Here is a 19,882-nt window from a genome sequence, read left to right on the forward strand (position 1 = left end):
TGTTGAAAACATTAATTATTTAACGAGTTTGAAGTGCTGAAGTGTTTTCTTCTGACTTAAAAATTTATACACTTAAATAATCAACAGCCAGCCTCATGCAAATGAAAGAAAACAAAAATAATTTGTTGTACAATGTTGACAAATTCAGATCTGAATTTTTGAAATTAAGGACATGGCCAAAAACAACACAAGGACCACACTCTGAGTTATAAGGACTGAAATGCAGGGACCTACAGGAATAGAAGACCAGGGTAACTATGTTGAATAAGTTGTGTAGTATGATGAACAGCATGTTACTCCCCTATTCTCTTTCACATGAAATGTGAGACAAAGGCAAAATCAATTTTGACACTTTAGGAAACAAATGTGAAAGTACACAGTACCCTGTGATATACACCTTAAAATACAAAACTTTCCTTATATTTGTGATGATGTTTTACACTTATAAAAAAGCAAGTAACAATCAAGATGTATACTGCCAAAGATGGTGCTACCAAAATAAAATAAATATAATAAAATCTTCTAAGTAAATTTTGTATTAGGGATTCGTCTTAGAATATATCGCAGAATATACCTATGCTATATGAAGTTCCCAACAGAACCTTCAGCACAGGCCTTTATCATTGCAGATATTTGCATACATGTCTTCTAAGAGAATATCTTGCTTTCAAAAGCATTTCATAGGCATGTTGAAGAAGGGATGTTGGAAAAGGATGTTAGGTGGCTTAATGGACATAGCTGGACTTTCATCAGATAAATTCTTAGTACATTCTCAATCCTATGCAAAGAAAGTGAGTGAGGAATCCAAATGGTCCTGGAGTGTTCCTACAGAAGTGCCAGGGTGAAAGAGAAGGATATAATTCATGTCATGTCCATCCTGTTTCTTCTCAGACCTCTCTAAAACTTGCCAAATATTGGAAATGGAGAAATAAATGAAGCTGGGCAACTTGATGAAGGTAGAGTTGTAATATCAAAGGTCCTTATGGTGCTGGAAATGATAATGGCCCCCATAGACACATATATTTAAATGCTTAAGCATCAAGCAGTGGAACTCCTTTATATAATTAGAAGGGTCAGGATCTGTGGCCTTATTTGAGGAAGTGTGTCACCTTTCATCCAACTCATACATGAAAGCATGAGATAGCTGCTTGCTCCTGGCTTTGCAGCCAATGCTGATGCCAAACCAACATACAGCAAATCCCAAGTATATCTACTTCCTTTTAATTAGTGATTATTAATGTATAATCAATCACAAATACCTTACTTTCTCTATATCTACATATCCTTACTAATAAGGGGATTTTGAAGATCTCATTTTCCATAATTACCAAATATTAGTATTTGTTGTATTAATTTATCCAGAATATTCCCTTAAGTCTATATTGGTCCTAAATAAGATTTTTTATATAGATCTGTTTTCAAAACTTAAACCACATCAAGCACTATGTTAACATTTCAGTATAATGTCTAAGATAATTCTGCCTTCATCCAGTGACTGATGTAAATAGAAGCAGACATCCACAGCTAAACATGGAGCTGAACTCCTGGAATCCAGTTGCAGAGAGGGAAGAGTGATGAGCAAAGGGGTCAAGACCAGGATTGAGAAACACAGAGAAAGGTTGAACTCATGGACCCCAGACTGAAGGCTGGGAGACCAGCAAGGGACTGATCCAGACCCCATGAACTTGGGTGTCAGTAAGGAGGCACGGGGAATCTATGGGGCTTCTGGTAGTAGATAAGTACTTATCCTTCCCATAAGAATGAAATTTTGGAGACCATTCCACATGGAGGGATTGTATATCATCCTGGACACATGGGAGAGGGCTTAGGCCCTGCCCCGGATGATATGACAGAGTTTGGGGATCCCCCATGGAGGGCCTCACCCTTCCTTGGGAGTGGAGGAGGGCTGGGGTGGAGGACTGGTGGGGGTTGTGGGAGGAAGGGATGTAGAGGGAGCTGGGATTGACATATGAAGCAGACTTGTTTCTAACTTAAATTAAAATGGTATTAAAAATCACTTTAGTAGTTTAGTTTATCAAGTCCAACTTATCTATTTTTGACCAAGTACCTTCTAATTCTATAATACAGAGCATTATTATATAGCAATGCTTACTACCCTGAAAGTATTTAGGGATTTGAGACAATGGCCAAGAATAACACCATTTAAGAAATCTATTTAAAATGAAAATCATTGTCAGTTATTCGGAATATGAAATGCTTTTCTCAGTCCTTCTTCATATCTTTTTAAGATTAGACATAAAACACCAAACTGTGTTGAATGTCTTAGTACAAACATAAGGAGGGCATAGTCTGGGTAGCTTTTGCTAGAATGAGATGTGACTTGTGTGTCCCAAATTTTCACTTCTTCACAAGGGAACTCCTTTAGTTCAAAAGAAGGTTCTTGCTTCATGTTTCCTTCTACCCATTCTTTCTAAATAATAGCTAAACTTCTTCCAACAAGATTTTTGCACCAGTTATATTTATTCCTGCTATTCAGTGCTGGACACTAATAGGTAAGGTACTGTGATACAATTGAGCCATCCTTTAATAGACTAAATATAAAGGAACAGTTGATCCCTTTAGGAAGTCTTTATATCTGCCTTCTTTCTTTAGGATCAAATTACTCTATCCTCCATCCAAACCAAATATGTGTCCTCTGTGTCTGTTAATATTGTGTTGTTTTTATTTTGTTTGCTGTCATAGTTAGGGATTACATGACTGCAATAAAATTCCTTGATCAATATGAACCAGGGGAGGAAAAGGTTTATTTCAGCTGACAGTTGCACATTACATTCTATCACTGAGTAGAGTCAGAAAAGGGACTCAAGGAATGAATCTAAAGAAAGGAGATCATGCATATGCCATGGAATATTTCCTTGTTTTCCATGGAGTTCTCAACATGATTTCCTAGACATGCTTGGACCACTGGCCCAGGGATGATGCCACTCACATCAATCATCAATCAAGAAAATGTGCCAACAACCACTCTGATAAGGACACTTCTTTTAGTTGACATTCCTTCTTCCAAAAGTCTCTAACATGTGATGTTCGACTAAAACTGGTCAATACAGCCACAAGTGATATTATTCCCCAACAAAAATAAAGCTTCCCATTAGCTAATTCTGATAGTTTGATGATCTGATTCAAATAAAAGCTACTTTGCATGAGGATTTTACTTTAGATTATGTAATGATAAATCTTTATGTCTGCCACCTGAGCCCCAAAACCCATGTGGGTGCCCAAAATAACACAGACACTTGTATTAAGTACAATGGTGCTGGCCAGTGACTGGGATGTCTTACTTGCTAGCTCAGTCTCAATTATCAACCATAATTATTAATCTATATATTTTATAAAGACTTATCTAATCGAGGACACCAGCCACATGCACCCTCTCTTGCAGGTGGTCACATTGCGACTCCACAGATAAGAGAGAAGCAAGAAAAGAGGGATTTCCTGCTTATCCCTGCTTATATACTGAGTCTGCCTGCTATGTCACTTCCTGCCTGGATTACTAGACTTCTCTTTACTACATTTCCCAGAATCCTCCTTGACTCCTAGTCCCACCTATCTTGCTTCCTATTGGCCAACCTTACTTTATTCATCAACCAATAAGACAAACATACACACAGGAGTGCACCCATCATCTTCTCTTTTCTGTCTCAATGACAAGAAAAATTTTATCATTAACATAGTAAAACATATAACAAAACAGTTATCAAGTAAGAACTACAGTTACAATATTTAGTTCATTAACATTTTAAAGAAACTATTCTATCATCTATCCTATTTTTGTGACTCTAAAGTCTTATATGTAATTATCTTTTATAATAACTAAAAAAAACTATAACCATAACAATGTGTCTTCAACTCCATCAAAGATCACAGAAGGATAATATATAAATTCTAGATCTGACAGAGATATCTTGCAAACTCCACATTGCGTTTCTTTGATGCCCATCCTCCTTTCTGATATAATTGGAGAGCCAGGAGCAGTTGTGTCTCACTGCCATGAAAACCCTAAACCAATTATTTGTCATATATTCTGTAGGTCTTTGAAAGGTTGGAAGAATCCATCTCAAATACATCTTTGTATATCTAGAAAATCTAAGTAACCTAATTATAAGTTCTCACAATTATAGGTGACTATATAATCTGTAATCACTTACGCATTACATTTTAAAAGATCAGTACAGGGAGCTCCCTGAATCTGGGTACAGGCCACTCTTCCTTCCATTTCCGTGGACCAATCCGCCAGCAGAGTGAGGAGACTAAGAGGAGAGGCAAGAACATCCAGAGCTCCGAACATTGAATTCCTGGCCCACACACACTACAGTGTAACAAGAGGAGATAGAGAGATCCTACCTGCACTGACTGGAAAAAGATATGGGAAGAAGACAGAATAAGAACTCGTGCTCAACAACAGAAAGACCAATATGACACCACCAGAATCTAGGGACTCCACTCCAGCAAGACCTGAAAAGCACAACATAGTGCATGAAGAAGAGATGGACCTCAAAAATTATCTCAGCAAGATGATAGAGGCCTTCAAAGAGGAAACAAGAAAATCCCTTAAAGAAATAGAAGAAAAGGCAAGCAAAAAATTACACGAAATGGAAGAAAAGACAAACCAAAAATTCAGAAATAAACAAATCTCTTAAAGAAGATAAGTAACCCAAAATAAAACAACCAAACAAGTGAAGGAAGCGCTTGAAACAGGTCAAAGCATGAAAGCTGAATTAGACACAACAAAGAAAACACAGAATGAGGTGATGCTGGAAATGGAAAGACTGGATAAATGATCAGGATCTAAAGACGTGAGTATAACTAATAGAATCCAAGAGACAGAAGAGAGAATCTCAGCTATTGAAGACTCGCTAGAGGATATACATTCATCAACCAAAGAAACCTCAAGTCCAACAAATCCCTAACACAAAATATCCAGGAAATATGGGACACCATGAAAAGACCAAACCTAAGAATAATAGGTATAGAAGAAGGTGAAGAAACACTGCTCAAAGGTACAGAAAACATATTCAACAAAATCATAGAAGAAAACTTCCCCAACCTACAGAAAGATATGCCTATGAAAGTACAAGAAGCTTATAGGACACCAAACAGACTGGACCACAAAAAGAAGTCCCCCGACACATAATAATCAAAACTCCAAATCTACAGAATAAAGAGAAAATATTAAGAGCTGCAAAGGAAAAAGGCCAAGTAACATATAAAGGCAAACCAATTAGAATCACACCTGACTTCTCAATGGAAACTCTGAAAGCCAGAAGGTCTTGGATAGATACCCTACAAGCACTAAGGGAGCATGGATGTCAACCCAGACTACTGTACCCAGCAAAACTTTCAATCATTATAGATGGAGAAAACAAGATATTCCATGACAAAAACAGATTTAAACAATACATATCCACAAATCCAGCACTACAGAAGGTTCTGGAAGGAAAACTCCAACCCAAGGAACATAACTACATGCACAAGAACACAGGCAATAGATAATCTAATTTTGCCAAACACAAAAAGAAGCAGGAGGGCAAAATCCACACACAATGACACCACCAACAATAAATCCAAAACAAACAAGAACCAACGAACAATGGACATTAATATCCCTAAATGTCAATGGTCTTAATTTACCCATAAAAAGATATAGGCTAACAGAATGGATACGAAGACAGAATCCATCCTTCTGCTGTTTACAAGAAACACACCTCAACTTCAAAGACAGGCGATACCTCAGAGTAAAAGGATGGGAAAAGATTTTCCAATCAAATGGCCTCAAGAAACAAGCTTGTGTAGCAATCCTAATATCTAACAAATTGGACTTTAAACTAAAATCAATCCAAAGAGATGAAGAAGGGCATTTCATACTCATCACAGGAAAAGTCCATCAAGATGAAATCTCAATCCTGAACATCTATGCTCCAAATACAAAGGCACCCACATTTGTGAAAGAAACATTACTAAAGCTCAAACCACACATAAAACCACACACACTTATAGTAGGAGACTTCAACACTCCCCTTACGCCACTAGACAGGACCACCAGACAGAAACTTAACAAAGAAACAAAGGACCTGAAAGAAGTTATGACCCAATTGGGGTTAACGGATATCTATAGAGCATTCCATCCAAACTCAAAAGAATATACCTTCTTCTTAGCACCACATGGCACCTTCTCTAAAATTGACCACATAGTAGGCAACAAAGCAAACCTCCATAGTTACAAAAGAATTGAAATAACCCCCTGTATCTTATCAGACCACCATGCATTAAAGCTAGAATTCAGCAACAATACAAATGGCAGAAAACCTGCAAACTCTTGGAAAATGAATAACACCCAATTGCACCATTCCTGGGTTGAGGAAGAAATAAAAAAAAAAAAAACAAATTAAAGACTTCCTAGAATCTAATGAGAATGCAGACACAACATACCCAAACTTATGGGACACTCTGAAAGCAGTGCTAAGAGGGAAGTTCATAGCACTAAGTGCCCACATGAAGAAACTAGAGAAAAGTCACATCAGAGAACTGACAGAACAACTGAAAGCACTAGAGCAAAAAGAAGCAAACTCACCAAGGAGGAGTAGACGCCAGGAAATAATCAACCTGAGAGCTGAAATCAATAAAGTAGAAACTAGGAAAACATTTCAAAGAATCAATGAAACAAAGAGTTGGTTCTTTGAGAAGATCAACAAGATAGACAAACCTCTAGCCAAACTAACCAAAAGGCAGAGAGAGAGCACGCTAATTAACAAAATCAGAAACGAAAAGGGGGATATAACAACGGACACTGTGGAAATCCAGAGAATCTTTAGGTCATACTTTGAAAATCTGTACTCCACAAAATTCGAAAATCTAATGGAAATGGACAGTTTCCTGGATAAATATCACTTACCAAAATTAAATCAAGATCAGATAAACAGTTTAAATCGACCCATAACCTCAAATGAAATAGAAGCAGTCATCAAAAGCCTCCCAACCAAAAAAAGCCCAGGACCAGATGGCTTCACTGCAGAATTCTACCAGAAATTCAAACAAGAGCTGATACCAGTACTCCTCAAACTGTTCCGCACAATAGAAGCAGATGGGATATTGCCAAACTCTTTCTATGAGGCTACAATCACTTTGATACCCAAGCCACACAAAGATAAGACTAAGAAAGAGAACTACAGACCGATATCCCTCATGAACATCGATGCTAAAATACTCAATAAAATATTGGCTAATCAAATCCAAGAACATATCAGAAAAATCATCCACCATGATCAAGTAGGCTTCATCCCAGGGATGCAAGGATGGTTCAACATATGAAAAACTATCAATGTAATCCACCATATAAACAAACTGAAAAAGAAAAACCACATGATCATCTCACTAGATGCTGAAAAAGCCTTTGACAAAATCCAACATCTCTTCATGATAAAGATCTTGGAGAGAACAGGAATAACAGGAACATATCTAAACATGATAAACATGATATACACCAAACCAAGAGCCAACATCAACCTAAATGGAGAGAAACTCGAAGCGTTTCCTCTAAAGTCAGGAACAAGACAAGGATGTCCACTCTCTCCATACCTCTTCAATATTGTACTTGAAGTTTTAGCTGGAGCAATAAGACAAGAACAGGGGATCAAAGGGATACAAATTGGAAAGGACGAAGTCAAACTTTCACTATTTGCAGATGACATGATAGTCTACATAAGTGACCCGAAAAACTCTACCAGGAAACTCCTACAGCTGATAAACACCTTCAGCAAGGTAGCAGGATACAAAATTAACTCAAAAAAATCTGTAGCCCTACTGTATACAGATGATAAACTCAATGAGAAAGAAATCATGGAAACATCACCTTTCACAATATCCACAAGCAACATAAAATACCTGGGGGTAACACTAACCAAAAAAGTGAAAGACCTATACAATAGGAACTTTGAGACTCTAAAGAAAGAAATTAAAGAAGATACCAGAAAGTGGAAAGATCTCCCATGCTCTTGGATAGGCAGAATTAATATAGTAAAAATGGTAATCCTACCAAAAGCAATCTACAGATTCAATGCAATCCCCATCAAAATCCCAACACAGTTTTTCACAGACATTGAAAGAACAATACTCAACTTTATATGGAAAAATAAAAAACCCAGGATAGCCAAAACAACTCTTTACAATAAAAGATCTTCTGGAGGCATCACCATCCCTGACTTCAAGCTCTACTATAGAGCCATAGTTCTGAAAACAGCTTGGTATTGGCATAAAAATAGAATGATAGACCAACGGAATCAAATTGAAATCCCTGATATTGACCCAAGCACCTATGGATACCTTATTTTTGACAAAGGTGCTAAATCTATACAATGGAAAAAAGATAGCATCTTCAACAAATGGTGCTGGCACAATTGGATTCGAACATGCAGAAAATTGCAGATTGATCCATACCTGTCACCATGCACGAAACTTAAGTGCAAATGGATCAAAGATCTCTCTATAAACCCAGCCACACTGAATCTTCTAGAAGAGAAAGTGGGAATAACTCTTGAACAAATTGGCACAGGAGACTGATTCCTGAACATCATGCCAGAAGCACAGACACTGAGGTCTGCAATCAATAAATGGGACTTCCTGAAACTGAGAAGCTTCTGTAAGGCAAAGGACACAGTCAGTAAGACAAAACGACCACCCACAGAATGGGAAAAGAACTTCACCAGCCCCAGATCTGACAGAGGACTGATTTTCAAAATATACAAGGAGCACAAGAAGCTAGACACCAAAACACCATACAATGAAATTAAAAAGTGGGGTGCAGAACTAAACAGAGATTTTTCAACAGAGGAATCTGAAATGGCTGAAAGACACTTAAGAAAGTGCTCAAAATCCTTGGCCATCAGAGAAATGCAACTCAAAACAACTCTGAGATACCACCTCACACCTGTCAGAATGGCTAAAATCAAAAATACCAATGACAACCTATGCTGGAGAGGATGCGGAGAAGAAGGAACACTCCTCCATTGCTGGTGGGAGTGTGAACTTGTAAGACCACTTTGGAAAGCAGTATGGCGGTTGCTCAGAAAAATGGGAATCAACCTACCTCAAGATCCAGCCATTCCTCTCTTGGGTATATACCCAAATACTGCATATCCATACAACAAGGACATATGTTCATAGCAGCATTGTTTGTAATAGCCAGAAACTGGAAGCAACCTAGATGCCCCTCAACTGAAGAATGGATAGAGAAAATGTGGTACATTTATACAATGGAGTACTACTCAGCAGAAAAATGCAATGGAATCTTGAAATTCGCAGGCAAATGGATGGAACTAGAAGAAACCATCCTGAGTGAGGTAACCCAATCACAAAAAGACAAACTTGGTATGTACTCACTCATATATGATTTTTAGACATAGAGCAAAGGTTTACCAGCCTATAATCCTCTTCCCCAAAGAAACTAGAAATCATGAATGACTCTAAGGGATAAATGGACCCCAGGAACGGGAAGTGGCATGAACTCCCGAGCTAATCGAGAGCATGAGGGTAGGGGAGTGGGTGCTGCCACAATAAGAGCACAAGAATAAGAGTAGAGGAGAAGAAATGGAGGAGCAGATATATTGAGTTGGGGAAAGAATAGAGGAGAGAGAGCAGGATGAGAGATACCATATCAGAGGGAGCCACTATAGGTCCGAGAAGAGATATAGAGCTAGGGTGATCTCCAGAGACCTACAAGGATGACAGGATCTGACAGTCTGGGCAGTGGAGGAGAGGACGGCCTAGAAGCCCTTCCCCTAGGATGAGATTGATGACTACTCTCTATGCTATCCTAGAGTCCTCATCCAGTGGCTGATGGAAGCAGACACACATCCACAGAAATACACTGAGTTGAAATCTGGAACCTAGTTGAAGAGAGGGAGGAATGAAGAATGAAGGGGTCTGTACCAGTTTGGAGAAACCCACAGAAACAATTGGCCTGAAAAAGGGAAAGCATATCGACCCCAGACGCTCTTTGGGAGGCCAGTACAGGACTAATCCAGCCCCCCAATCATGGATGCCAATGGGGAGGCCCCTGCACTCCTGGGAGCCTCCGGTAGTGGACTGGTGTTTTGCCCTGGTGTGCATGTGGGGGACTATGAGAGCCCATCCCACTTGAAGGGATGTGCTCTGTCTCTGGACACATGGGGAAGGGCCTAGGCTCAGCACAGGAAGATTTGTTGGACTTGGTGGAGCCCCGGTTGGGGGCCCCACCCTGCCTGGGGAGTGGTGGGTGGATGGGGTGGGGGTAGGTTGGAGGTGGGGGAGAAGGAATGGGGGTGAGGTGAGGGAGAGGGAGAGGGGAATTACATGTGAAACAAGCCTGTTCCCTAACTTGAATTAATAATAATAAGAAGAATAAAAAGAAAAAAAAAAGATCAGTACAAACACAATAACTAAACAAGAGGAGACATATACATATCACAAACTTGACCTTAAATTTGTATCAATAAATGAAAATCCATACCAATGTAAAATACACATTTCTATATCCTATTCCATTTTTTCCTTTAAAAAGAGACAACTATATTCAGACATGCATAGGACTTCAGATAGATCCATATCTGTCACCATGCACAAAATGTAAGTCCAAATGGATCAAAGGTTGCAACATAAATCCAACCACACTGAACATTCTAGAAGAGAAAGTGGGATATACCTTCAAACATATTGGTACATGAGACTGCTTCATGAACATAAGAGCAGTAGCACAGACATTGAGATCTACAATTAATAAATGGGACCTCCTGAAACTGAGAAGCTTCTGTAAGTTAAAGGATACAGACAGTAAGACAAAAAGACAGCCCACTGAATGAGAAAAGATCTTTACCAACCCCACATCTGATAGAGGGCTGATTTCCAAAATATATAATGAACACAAGAAGTTAGCCACCAAATCACCAATCAATGAAATTAAAAAGTGGGGCACAGAACTAAGTAGAAAATTCTCAACAGAAGAATCTGAAATGGCTGAAAGACATTCAAGAAAGTTCTCAAAATTCTTAGCCATCAGAGAAATGCAACTCAAAACAACTCTGAGATACCATCTTACACTAGCCAGAATGGCTAAAATCAAAAACACCAATCTATGCTGGAAAGGGTGTGGAGAAAAAGGAACAGTCCTCCATTGCAACTTGTAAGACCACTCTGGAAATCAGTATGGTGGTTGCTCAGGAAAATGTCAATCAGTCTGCCTCAAGATCCAGCAATTCCTCTCTTGGGCATATACCCAAATAATGGACGTTCATACAATAAGGACATATGTTCACCCATGTTCATAGCAGCGTTATCCATAATAGTCAGAACTTGGAAGCAACCTATATGTCCCTCAACTGAAGAAAGGACAGAGAAAATGTGGTGCATTTACACAATGTAGTACTACTCAGCAGAAAAAAAGCAATGGAATCTTGAAATTCTCAGGCAAATGGATGGAACTAGAAGAAACCATCCTGAGTGAGGTAACCCAGTCACAAAAAGACAAACATTGTATGTACTCACTTATATATGAAATTTAGACATAGAACAAAGTAAGAATTACCAGCCTACAATACTCTTCACCAAAGGAACTAGGAAATAGGAAGGACTCTAAGAGAAAAATGCATGGTCCCTGGAGAATGGGAAGGGCCAGGATCTCCTAAGCTAATTTGGGAGCATGAGGGTAGGGGAGAGGGAGCTGGCAGAATGTGAGGAAGAGAAGAGGAGAAGAGAGGAAGAAATTGAGGAGCAGATAGATTGATTTGGGGAAAGAATAGAGGAGGGCAGGATGAGAGACATCATAACAGAGGGAGCCATTATATGTCTAAGGAGACATATGGCACTAAGGAAATTTCCAGAGATCTACAAGGATGACATCACTTGGCAATCTATGCAATGGTGGCGGGGCTACCCTAAATGCTCTTCCTCTATAATGAGTCTGATGACTACTTTATATGCCATCTTAGAGCCCTCATCCAGTGGCTGATGGAAACAGAGGCAGATACCCACAGCTATACATTGAACTGAACTCAGGAACCCAGTTGCAGAGAGGGAGAAATGAAGATCAAGGGGGTCGGGAACAGGTTAGTGAATCCCACAGAAACAGCTGACCTGAACAAGGGGGAGCACATGGCCGCCAGTCTGCTGTCTGGGAGGCCATCACCGGACTGATCCAGACCGCTGAAAGTGGATGTCAATGAGGAGGCCTAGCCACCCTATGGGGCCTTTGGTAGTGGATCAGTATTTTTTTTTTTTTTTTTTTGGTTTTGGTTTTTCTAGACAGGCTTTTTCTGTGTAGCTTTGGAGCCTATCCTGGCACTCACCCTGGAGACCAGGCTGGCCTCAGCCTCACAGAAATCCACCTGCCTCCTCCTCCCAAGTGCTGGGATTTAAGGCCTGCACCACCAATGCGGGGCTTCATCAGTACTTTTCAATGGTTTAAGAAGGGACTGTGAGAGCCCATCCCATGTGAAGGGATGCTCTCTCAGCCTGGACACATGCAGGAAGGCCAAGGTCCAGCCCAGGATGATGTTGTGGAATTTAGGGAGCCCCTGTGGAGGGCCTTACCCTATATAAGGAGTGGAGGCAGGAGGGGGGATAGGGTTGGTGGGGGTTGGGGGGAGTGGGGAGAGGGAGAAGGGATTGACATGTGAAATTATAATTTTGTAAAAATAAAAAAATAAATAAATATGTGGACTTGCTTTATGATACATAGTTGTGACCATGCTTTATCAGAGCTGTTTTTATTTTTAATGATGTTGCTCAGAATGGTTTCCTTCCAGACGATGACTGAGAAGCTAATTAAAAAAAAATGGTGCCAGGTACCACAAGGGTAACAGAACTGTGCTATTTTCCTGGGATTTTGTTTTTTACTTTTTTTTTAATGGAGACTGCTGGATGTCTCTACAATTTTGTTTAAATGACTGCAGAACCTGGAAAAGCTGTTGCTGCTATTGATGCATAACATACTGCCATTATTGTTCTATCTATCTATCTGTCTGTCTATCTATCTATCTATCTATCTATCTATCTATATAATTTGAATCTTGGAAACTTTAGCTTGGAAACTTTGGAAAAAAGTATCCCAGTTTACCACGTTCAGTTGGCATTGTACAAAAATTAATAGCCATATTGTTCTAGAAATGTTGAACTTAATTTTTTTCCATTTGTACAGGGGTAACACACTGTATTAAATATGTAAGGTCTTAAAAAAAAGAAGGGATTTTGACAGCCTATCCCATATGAAGGGATGCTCTCTTGACCTGGACACATGGGGTAGTGTGGAGAGCCATAGCCCTAAGATGGCGCCTGGTTGGATGCCAGGTAGTCCGAGCTTAGCTGTAAACAAGCCTTATTTGGAAGTGCTTGAGGCATCTGGCACGCTTCCTCCTTCTGTGGCCTATCTGGGATTGCCAGACGGCATGAGCTGATTGGGCACTGAGCATCTTCTTAAGGGCTTTCAGGGGCTGGGAGAGGGGAGAGAAGCTGATGTACAAGGTTCCTGAATAAACTGCTTGAAGAAGAGTTGTGGTCGTGTTCCCCTTGCTGGTCGAGATAGACGCCACAGGGAAGGGCCTAGGCCTTGTCCAGGATGATGTGGTAGACTTTGGAGAGCCCCTTTTGAGGGCCTTACCCTGCCTGGGGAGTCAAGGGGGGATGGCTAGGGGCAGGTGGGATGTTGGGGGGGCGGGGAGGGAGAGGGAGAAGGGATTGATGTCTGAAGCAAGCTTGTTCCCAATTTGAACTAATAAAATAAAAAAAAGAAAGAAAAATAAATAAATAATATAGCCTTTTCATTTGAATTGTTTTCTTCTTTATCACAATATTTTATTTATTAATACTATTTTTAAAAATGTGTTACCTGATGCTTCAAATTGTGTATAATAATGTATTTTACAGATGCTGATTACCCAAAAGGAAACAATAACAAACACTATTTTGTGGTAACTTCAAATTTTTTCCTTTCAGTGAGTATCTCTTCCATAGTAACTGCTTCCTCTAAATTAATGGATACTGATAGCAACAATGTTAAGGTTATGATGGGAGGTATGGTTTATATGCTTTTCAAAAGATAGGATATATTTTCTCATTCCTAGTTCATTTCCATATTTGTCATACATTGTTTTTAACATTTTCACATTTAAATATTTTAGTATCAATATGCATGACAAATCTTTATATAATTGTGCTGCTCATCAAATATTGATATATTTAGCAAATGTTGCTTTAAAGAATATCAAGTTATAAATGAAAATCTATGCCGTTATACTTAACAGACCATAAGTGTTGCTTCCCTGAAAATGCAGAGTGTGTCTCTGTCTCTCTCCATGAATGATTGTCTGGAAACACTCAGTGTCACTATTGTTATCATCTTTACTATGATCCATACTGTGGAACCTTTGCTTTTGTTCAGATAAATCATAAGGAATGCCCCAGAGGAATTTGCAGAATCAATGAATCTCCCAATATGTATGTGGCTCTCTTACTTCCCTTTGTCCTCCAAACAATTTTGGGGGAATTGTAACACAGTTTCCTCAAAGTACAGGAGAGACTAGCAGTGAAATTCAACAAGGTGACAAATAGTCAGCAACAGTAGTAATGACCATTGCATACAAAGGTGGAAGTGTCATCATGACCATATGTCAACAGTAAAACAGACTGAATTAGGCACTAAACTTGGCCTGTAGCAATTCTGTAATTTTGTGAACTGTGATTACAAATGTATCAACTACTAAAAGTTGTGTTTAAATAATATTCATAGACTCTCCTGCCTTGGGTAAAGTATTAAAAGAGACCAGTTTATTTTTGTAAGAAATGTAACCTATTCTCTCAACAAGGACAATTATTGCAAATATTGGGTTTAGTCAAATATTGGAAGACCTTTGTCTACTAACAGAGGGTGAAGACAGTGCAGTTCCTTCTCAGTGGTGCTTGACAATTTTCTTGAAAAAGGAGAGAAGACTGGAACTGCAAGGTGTTTACTATCCTCTTGTGTATTAGAATTTCTGTCTCTTAAAGAGAATATACTTGAAGTTCTGAAAAGTGAGGAAAACTTTAGTTGTGAGCATATGGAAATCACATGTCAAGAATCACTTTAATAATATAATGATTATATTAAACAATATACACACATATATATTGATATTAATACTATATTATGATATTTCCCTGTCAAGGGGGGATATGCCTTCTCTATTTTAGATGACAAAACCTACTCAAACACACTACTTACTGAGGTCAATGTATTTCCTATTATAGGATGGTTATAGATTCAAAACACTGTGGTACAAGGCAAATTGTATGCTCATTTTTCTCATTAAAAGTGCTTATAAGAAGAAATCATTGCATACTTAATTGTCATAATATGCAAATGCACTAAATGAACTAAATACTGAAAATTCAGTTGCCAATCATGGATGATTTTGATAGCTTAGAAAGGGCTCTCATAATTACACACTTTTGCCTGTGCAAAACAAAACAGATTGTGAGAACTTTGCTACTAATTGCAAAAATACCAAGTATCTGGTTGTTAGTCTGATTTGTGCAAGTAATTATCTGTCTATTTATTTAAACTTTGTATGCATAATGAATTTAAAGATGATAATAACCACAATTAAAAGTATAAATGAAGTGTTATAAATTATCATACAAAATACCTAGAGAGTAATGTCTTACAGCTAAAGCTATGTCTAAATAGCACAAATGCAATGCTTGAAATTTGGTTAATTATTAAAGATAATAAATACATCTCACTTTGGAATTGTTGCCTCTGATTTTTCAGTGGTACATTGTCCCTGATTTTTAAGAGCATAGTTTATAATATGAATGCTATAGATATTCTGAAACAAATTTATAGTTTTATTATTTTAAATGAAGGAATGTACAATCACCATTGCAAATTCTCAACTGAATTAAATATGCAAGGTTAGTGGGATTGCTATAGCAAACGTATACCAAAATATGACTAGGGATTAACAAAATTAGTATAAATAAAAAAGAAGGCACATTAGTAATTAAAACATTATTTGACAAGCCAGCTTATTGTTAAAGATCTTACATGTGCCTATACTGAAACCTACATCCCAATTTTCATATTATTTGTACCGGTGCTCCAGGATGGTCAGTTAGAATCGCTTTACTTTAGTTTGTAGACTAATTCTTCCAGAGTGTGGACCTATGTGACTTTCACAACACCAGTGTAAGTAGTTTTACAATAGTATACCATCAATACTGTACATAGACAAGCAGTAACACTTCAGTGGGTTATAGGCAGATGATTGAACATAGTTGTTGATTACGTTTTCTGGCCTGTTAGGGTCCCGCTGCCCTTGAACCCAAAATAATACTATGTTAACTATGAAATTGTTTGCCAATGATTAGTGTTTCTTACTGGCCAGCTCTGTCTTAATTATTAACCAAGTTATATTAATCTAAGTATTTCCAGGTAGTCTTATCTTACCAGAGAACGCCTGGTGCATCCTACCTTCCTACTCTCACATGATGTCTCCTGTATGCCTACACTTCCCAGAATTCTCCTTGGCACCTATCCCTGCCTATACTTCCTGCCTTATTGGCCCTAGTGTTTATTCATCAACCAATAAAGACACATATATACTGAAGAAATCTCCATCACATAGTATCTTACAATTAATCTTTAATGTCGTTATCAACATCAGTCAACTCTTTTATAAAACATATCAGTCTCTATTCAAATATTTGCTCTAACATATCCTTCTTGGTAACCCTGGCTAATCAGTATTTATTAGACTCCATACACTTAACACCATTTAACGTATTTCTACTCAATACCATTTCTTCATGTGAATATAAAAAAGTTTGAATACCATCAGATATGACTATTTACTAAAGGTTCTAATATTTTTGACAGTAGGGTTACATTGTGAAAAATATGTTAGTTAAAAATGGTAGCCTATCAACTGAGTTGATCTGTATAAAGAGAATATAAGAATGGTGAAGTTTATCCTGTACTGTGCATGAAGATGTATACAATCTTTTGGTATGTGCAATATTTATAGTTTGCCTAGAATTTTCAATATACATGAAAGCATAGTTTGTTGTAACATCAAATCATCATTGAGTCTTTCCATGCAAATGCTATGTAACAATTCAAATAGTTTCTACCCTTTCAAGATCAATTAGTTAATTCCAGTCCATGCATGTCATCATATCTTAACCACTAGAATGCCCTCAGTGCACCCAGTACAGCTAGACTAATTAAATGAATGTCACAGTATTTTACTTCCTGTGCAATACTCTCCAGTGACTTTCTAGTTCAATGACTGGACAGCTAAAGATCATTATAGTTATTCACAGAGCCCCATCCAGCTTGTTCTTGATTAACTTCCCTACATTATTTGGTGTTACTATCTTCTTCATTTTGCTTCATCCACAAATGTTCTCCTCCTGTTCTATTTCCTGGTTTCTGTTTCGAATGTTTCCTTGCTACAGACATCAGCCAAATTATAATTTAGATAAAGCTCAAAAAATACCCAACCCTACTGCTGGACAATGTATTTTCTTATGTTCCCTCTGATGGACTTATCATATACTTGAATGTTTTTTATTTTCCTGTTATCTGGATTCCTACTTATATGATTTCTGTTTTATATCCCTATACAAATTTGGTGAGTTTTTATTATAATGTCTTTAATATCCAAGAGTTCTGCCTATTATAGTAATTATATGTTTGAAAGTTAATGAATTAAGAATATATGACTGTCTTCATTCTAATGATATTTTCTAAAGGTGTATTATTTTTCTGTTCTCTAAATATTACAATAAAGGAATTATATACACTATACTACAAGCACAAGTCTTTAGGCTAATAGATTATTTTCATTTAAGTTAGTACATTAAAAAGAAACAAATTCAAAAAGAGAGAAAAATAACAAGAAATAGCTCTCTGGTGAACATGTGGAGGGATTTTAGAATCAATTTATGTGCCATTTAACTAAATAAGGTTTTTCTAGAACTGAGAAAGGAAATATGCAACCACCCATCTTGCCACTTTAATAAAGAATTCATAAATCCCATGTTTATGATAAACTTAACATATGCTTTCAACTAAAGCAATGCCATTCTAACCATCCATAGAGACTTCATTACATTTTATTTTCAGGACCGTTTTTGCTATTTTCTGAGTTAAAATAGTGAGCTTTTAAACTCCTATGATGGTTACATCATTCTTAAAATTAAGTGTCCTTATACACATGATAAGTAACTCATTGCAATAATGCTCTGTATCTAAAATTTGCTTGCTCTTGACATAGCTTTGCAATGTTCATTACCATAATTTATGATACTCTATTATTTCTGAACTCCCTCTAAATAACCAATTAACTATTTTTATTGGATAAAATAACTAGTTAGACAAAAGATCACAGTGCTCATTCATTGGTTCACCATTCTATTCATCTTGACCATGTTATATCCATACAGCATAACTCATCAGAAAAAAATTGGAGAATGAAATCTTAGGGATTTGGTGTCTATGGTGACTCTGTAGTCAGAGTTACTGTCCCACCTTGTCCCACAACTGTTTAGCCCCAAATAAACACACTGATGCTTATATTACAAACTGTTTGGCCAATGGCATAGGTTTATTACTGGCTAGCTCTGCCTTAATTATTAAACCATTTCTAATAAACTATATATTGCCACAAGGCACTGACTTACCCGTAATCGGGTAAGCGCATGGCATCTCTCTGGGCAGTCTCTTTCTGCCTCCTCTCCCCAAAATTCTCCTAGTCTCATAGCCCTGCCTATAATCACTGCCTGGCTACTGTACAATCAGTGTTTTATTCATCAACCAATAAGAGAAACTTATATACATAATGACATCCCCCATCAGACTTCTCCATGTGAGTGACAACATCTAGATTCATGTTGCTAGTTGGCTTTTCTAGAATTTATATATTCCTACTGCTATCAAGGAGTACCTGATAATAGGAAAGACAATACCTATAGCATCCTAAGATGAGTATGCTACAATGCTTCTTACTTATTCAGTGGCTAAACATTAGCACTTGCCTAGATAATTTGTGAGAAATCACTCTAATACAAGAAGACTATTTAAGACACTTGTACTGAAGAAAACCACATTCTTCTACATATATTAGCACATTTACATTGGTAAGTGGTCTTCATTTGTTAAAGATTTCTTAAATATCTTCCAAAAACATACAGAGTTTTTTTAAGTTAAAGCATTATGGATTTGATGCCAAAGCTAAATCATAGACAACTAGAGAATAGGTTCAGAATTTTTATGATCATTACTTTTTTGAAATGCATGCTCATACACATTAGCTGAGGATACATTCCAATTCAGAAATTAAATATTATGCTCAAGGTCACAAAATCGGTGGGCTCAGAGGATTCATTTGAATTTTGGATTTCTGTTTCTAAGACAAGTGACTTTTTTGTATAAAATTCTCTTTAGTGTTTAGATCACTTGATGAGCTGAATTGGAATTAAGATATTTATTTTTATTTCTGTTTGGGTCACTAGAGTTTCTCAAATACGTGCTTCATGGTGTCTTTGTAAATAGTGTTTGTGACTTACCTGAGGAAAAGTAACTAAGTTTGTTGTTAATGATATCATGTCTTTGAATGTTCCACTTCTGAGTTATTTTTATATCTGGTTTATTTATTTTGGCACAGCCAGAATAACAGCTTCATCTACAATTTTGTAAAAATATTTCATACATCATAACCTTGTTGTCTGCCCTCATTACAGGGTTCTTTAAAATAAATCAAACTTAGACTTCTGTGAAACTGCTTTCAAAGTTCATTTTTAAATGTGATATTATTTTACTGCAATGAAGATAGAGGAAATTTGTTGTTGACATTCA

Source organism: Cricetulus griseus, assembly GCF_003668045.3.
Source record: "Cricetulus griseus strain 17A/GY chromosome 1 unlocalized genomic scaffold, alternate assembly CriGri-PICRH-1.0 chr1_1, whole genome shotgun sequence".
In the NCBI taxonomy this organism is placed as follows: domain Eukaryota; kingdom Metazoa; phylum Chordata; class Mammalia; order Rodentia; family Cricetidae; genus Cricetulus; species Cricetulus griseus.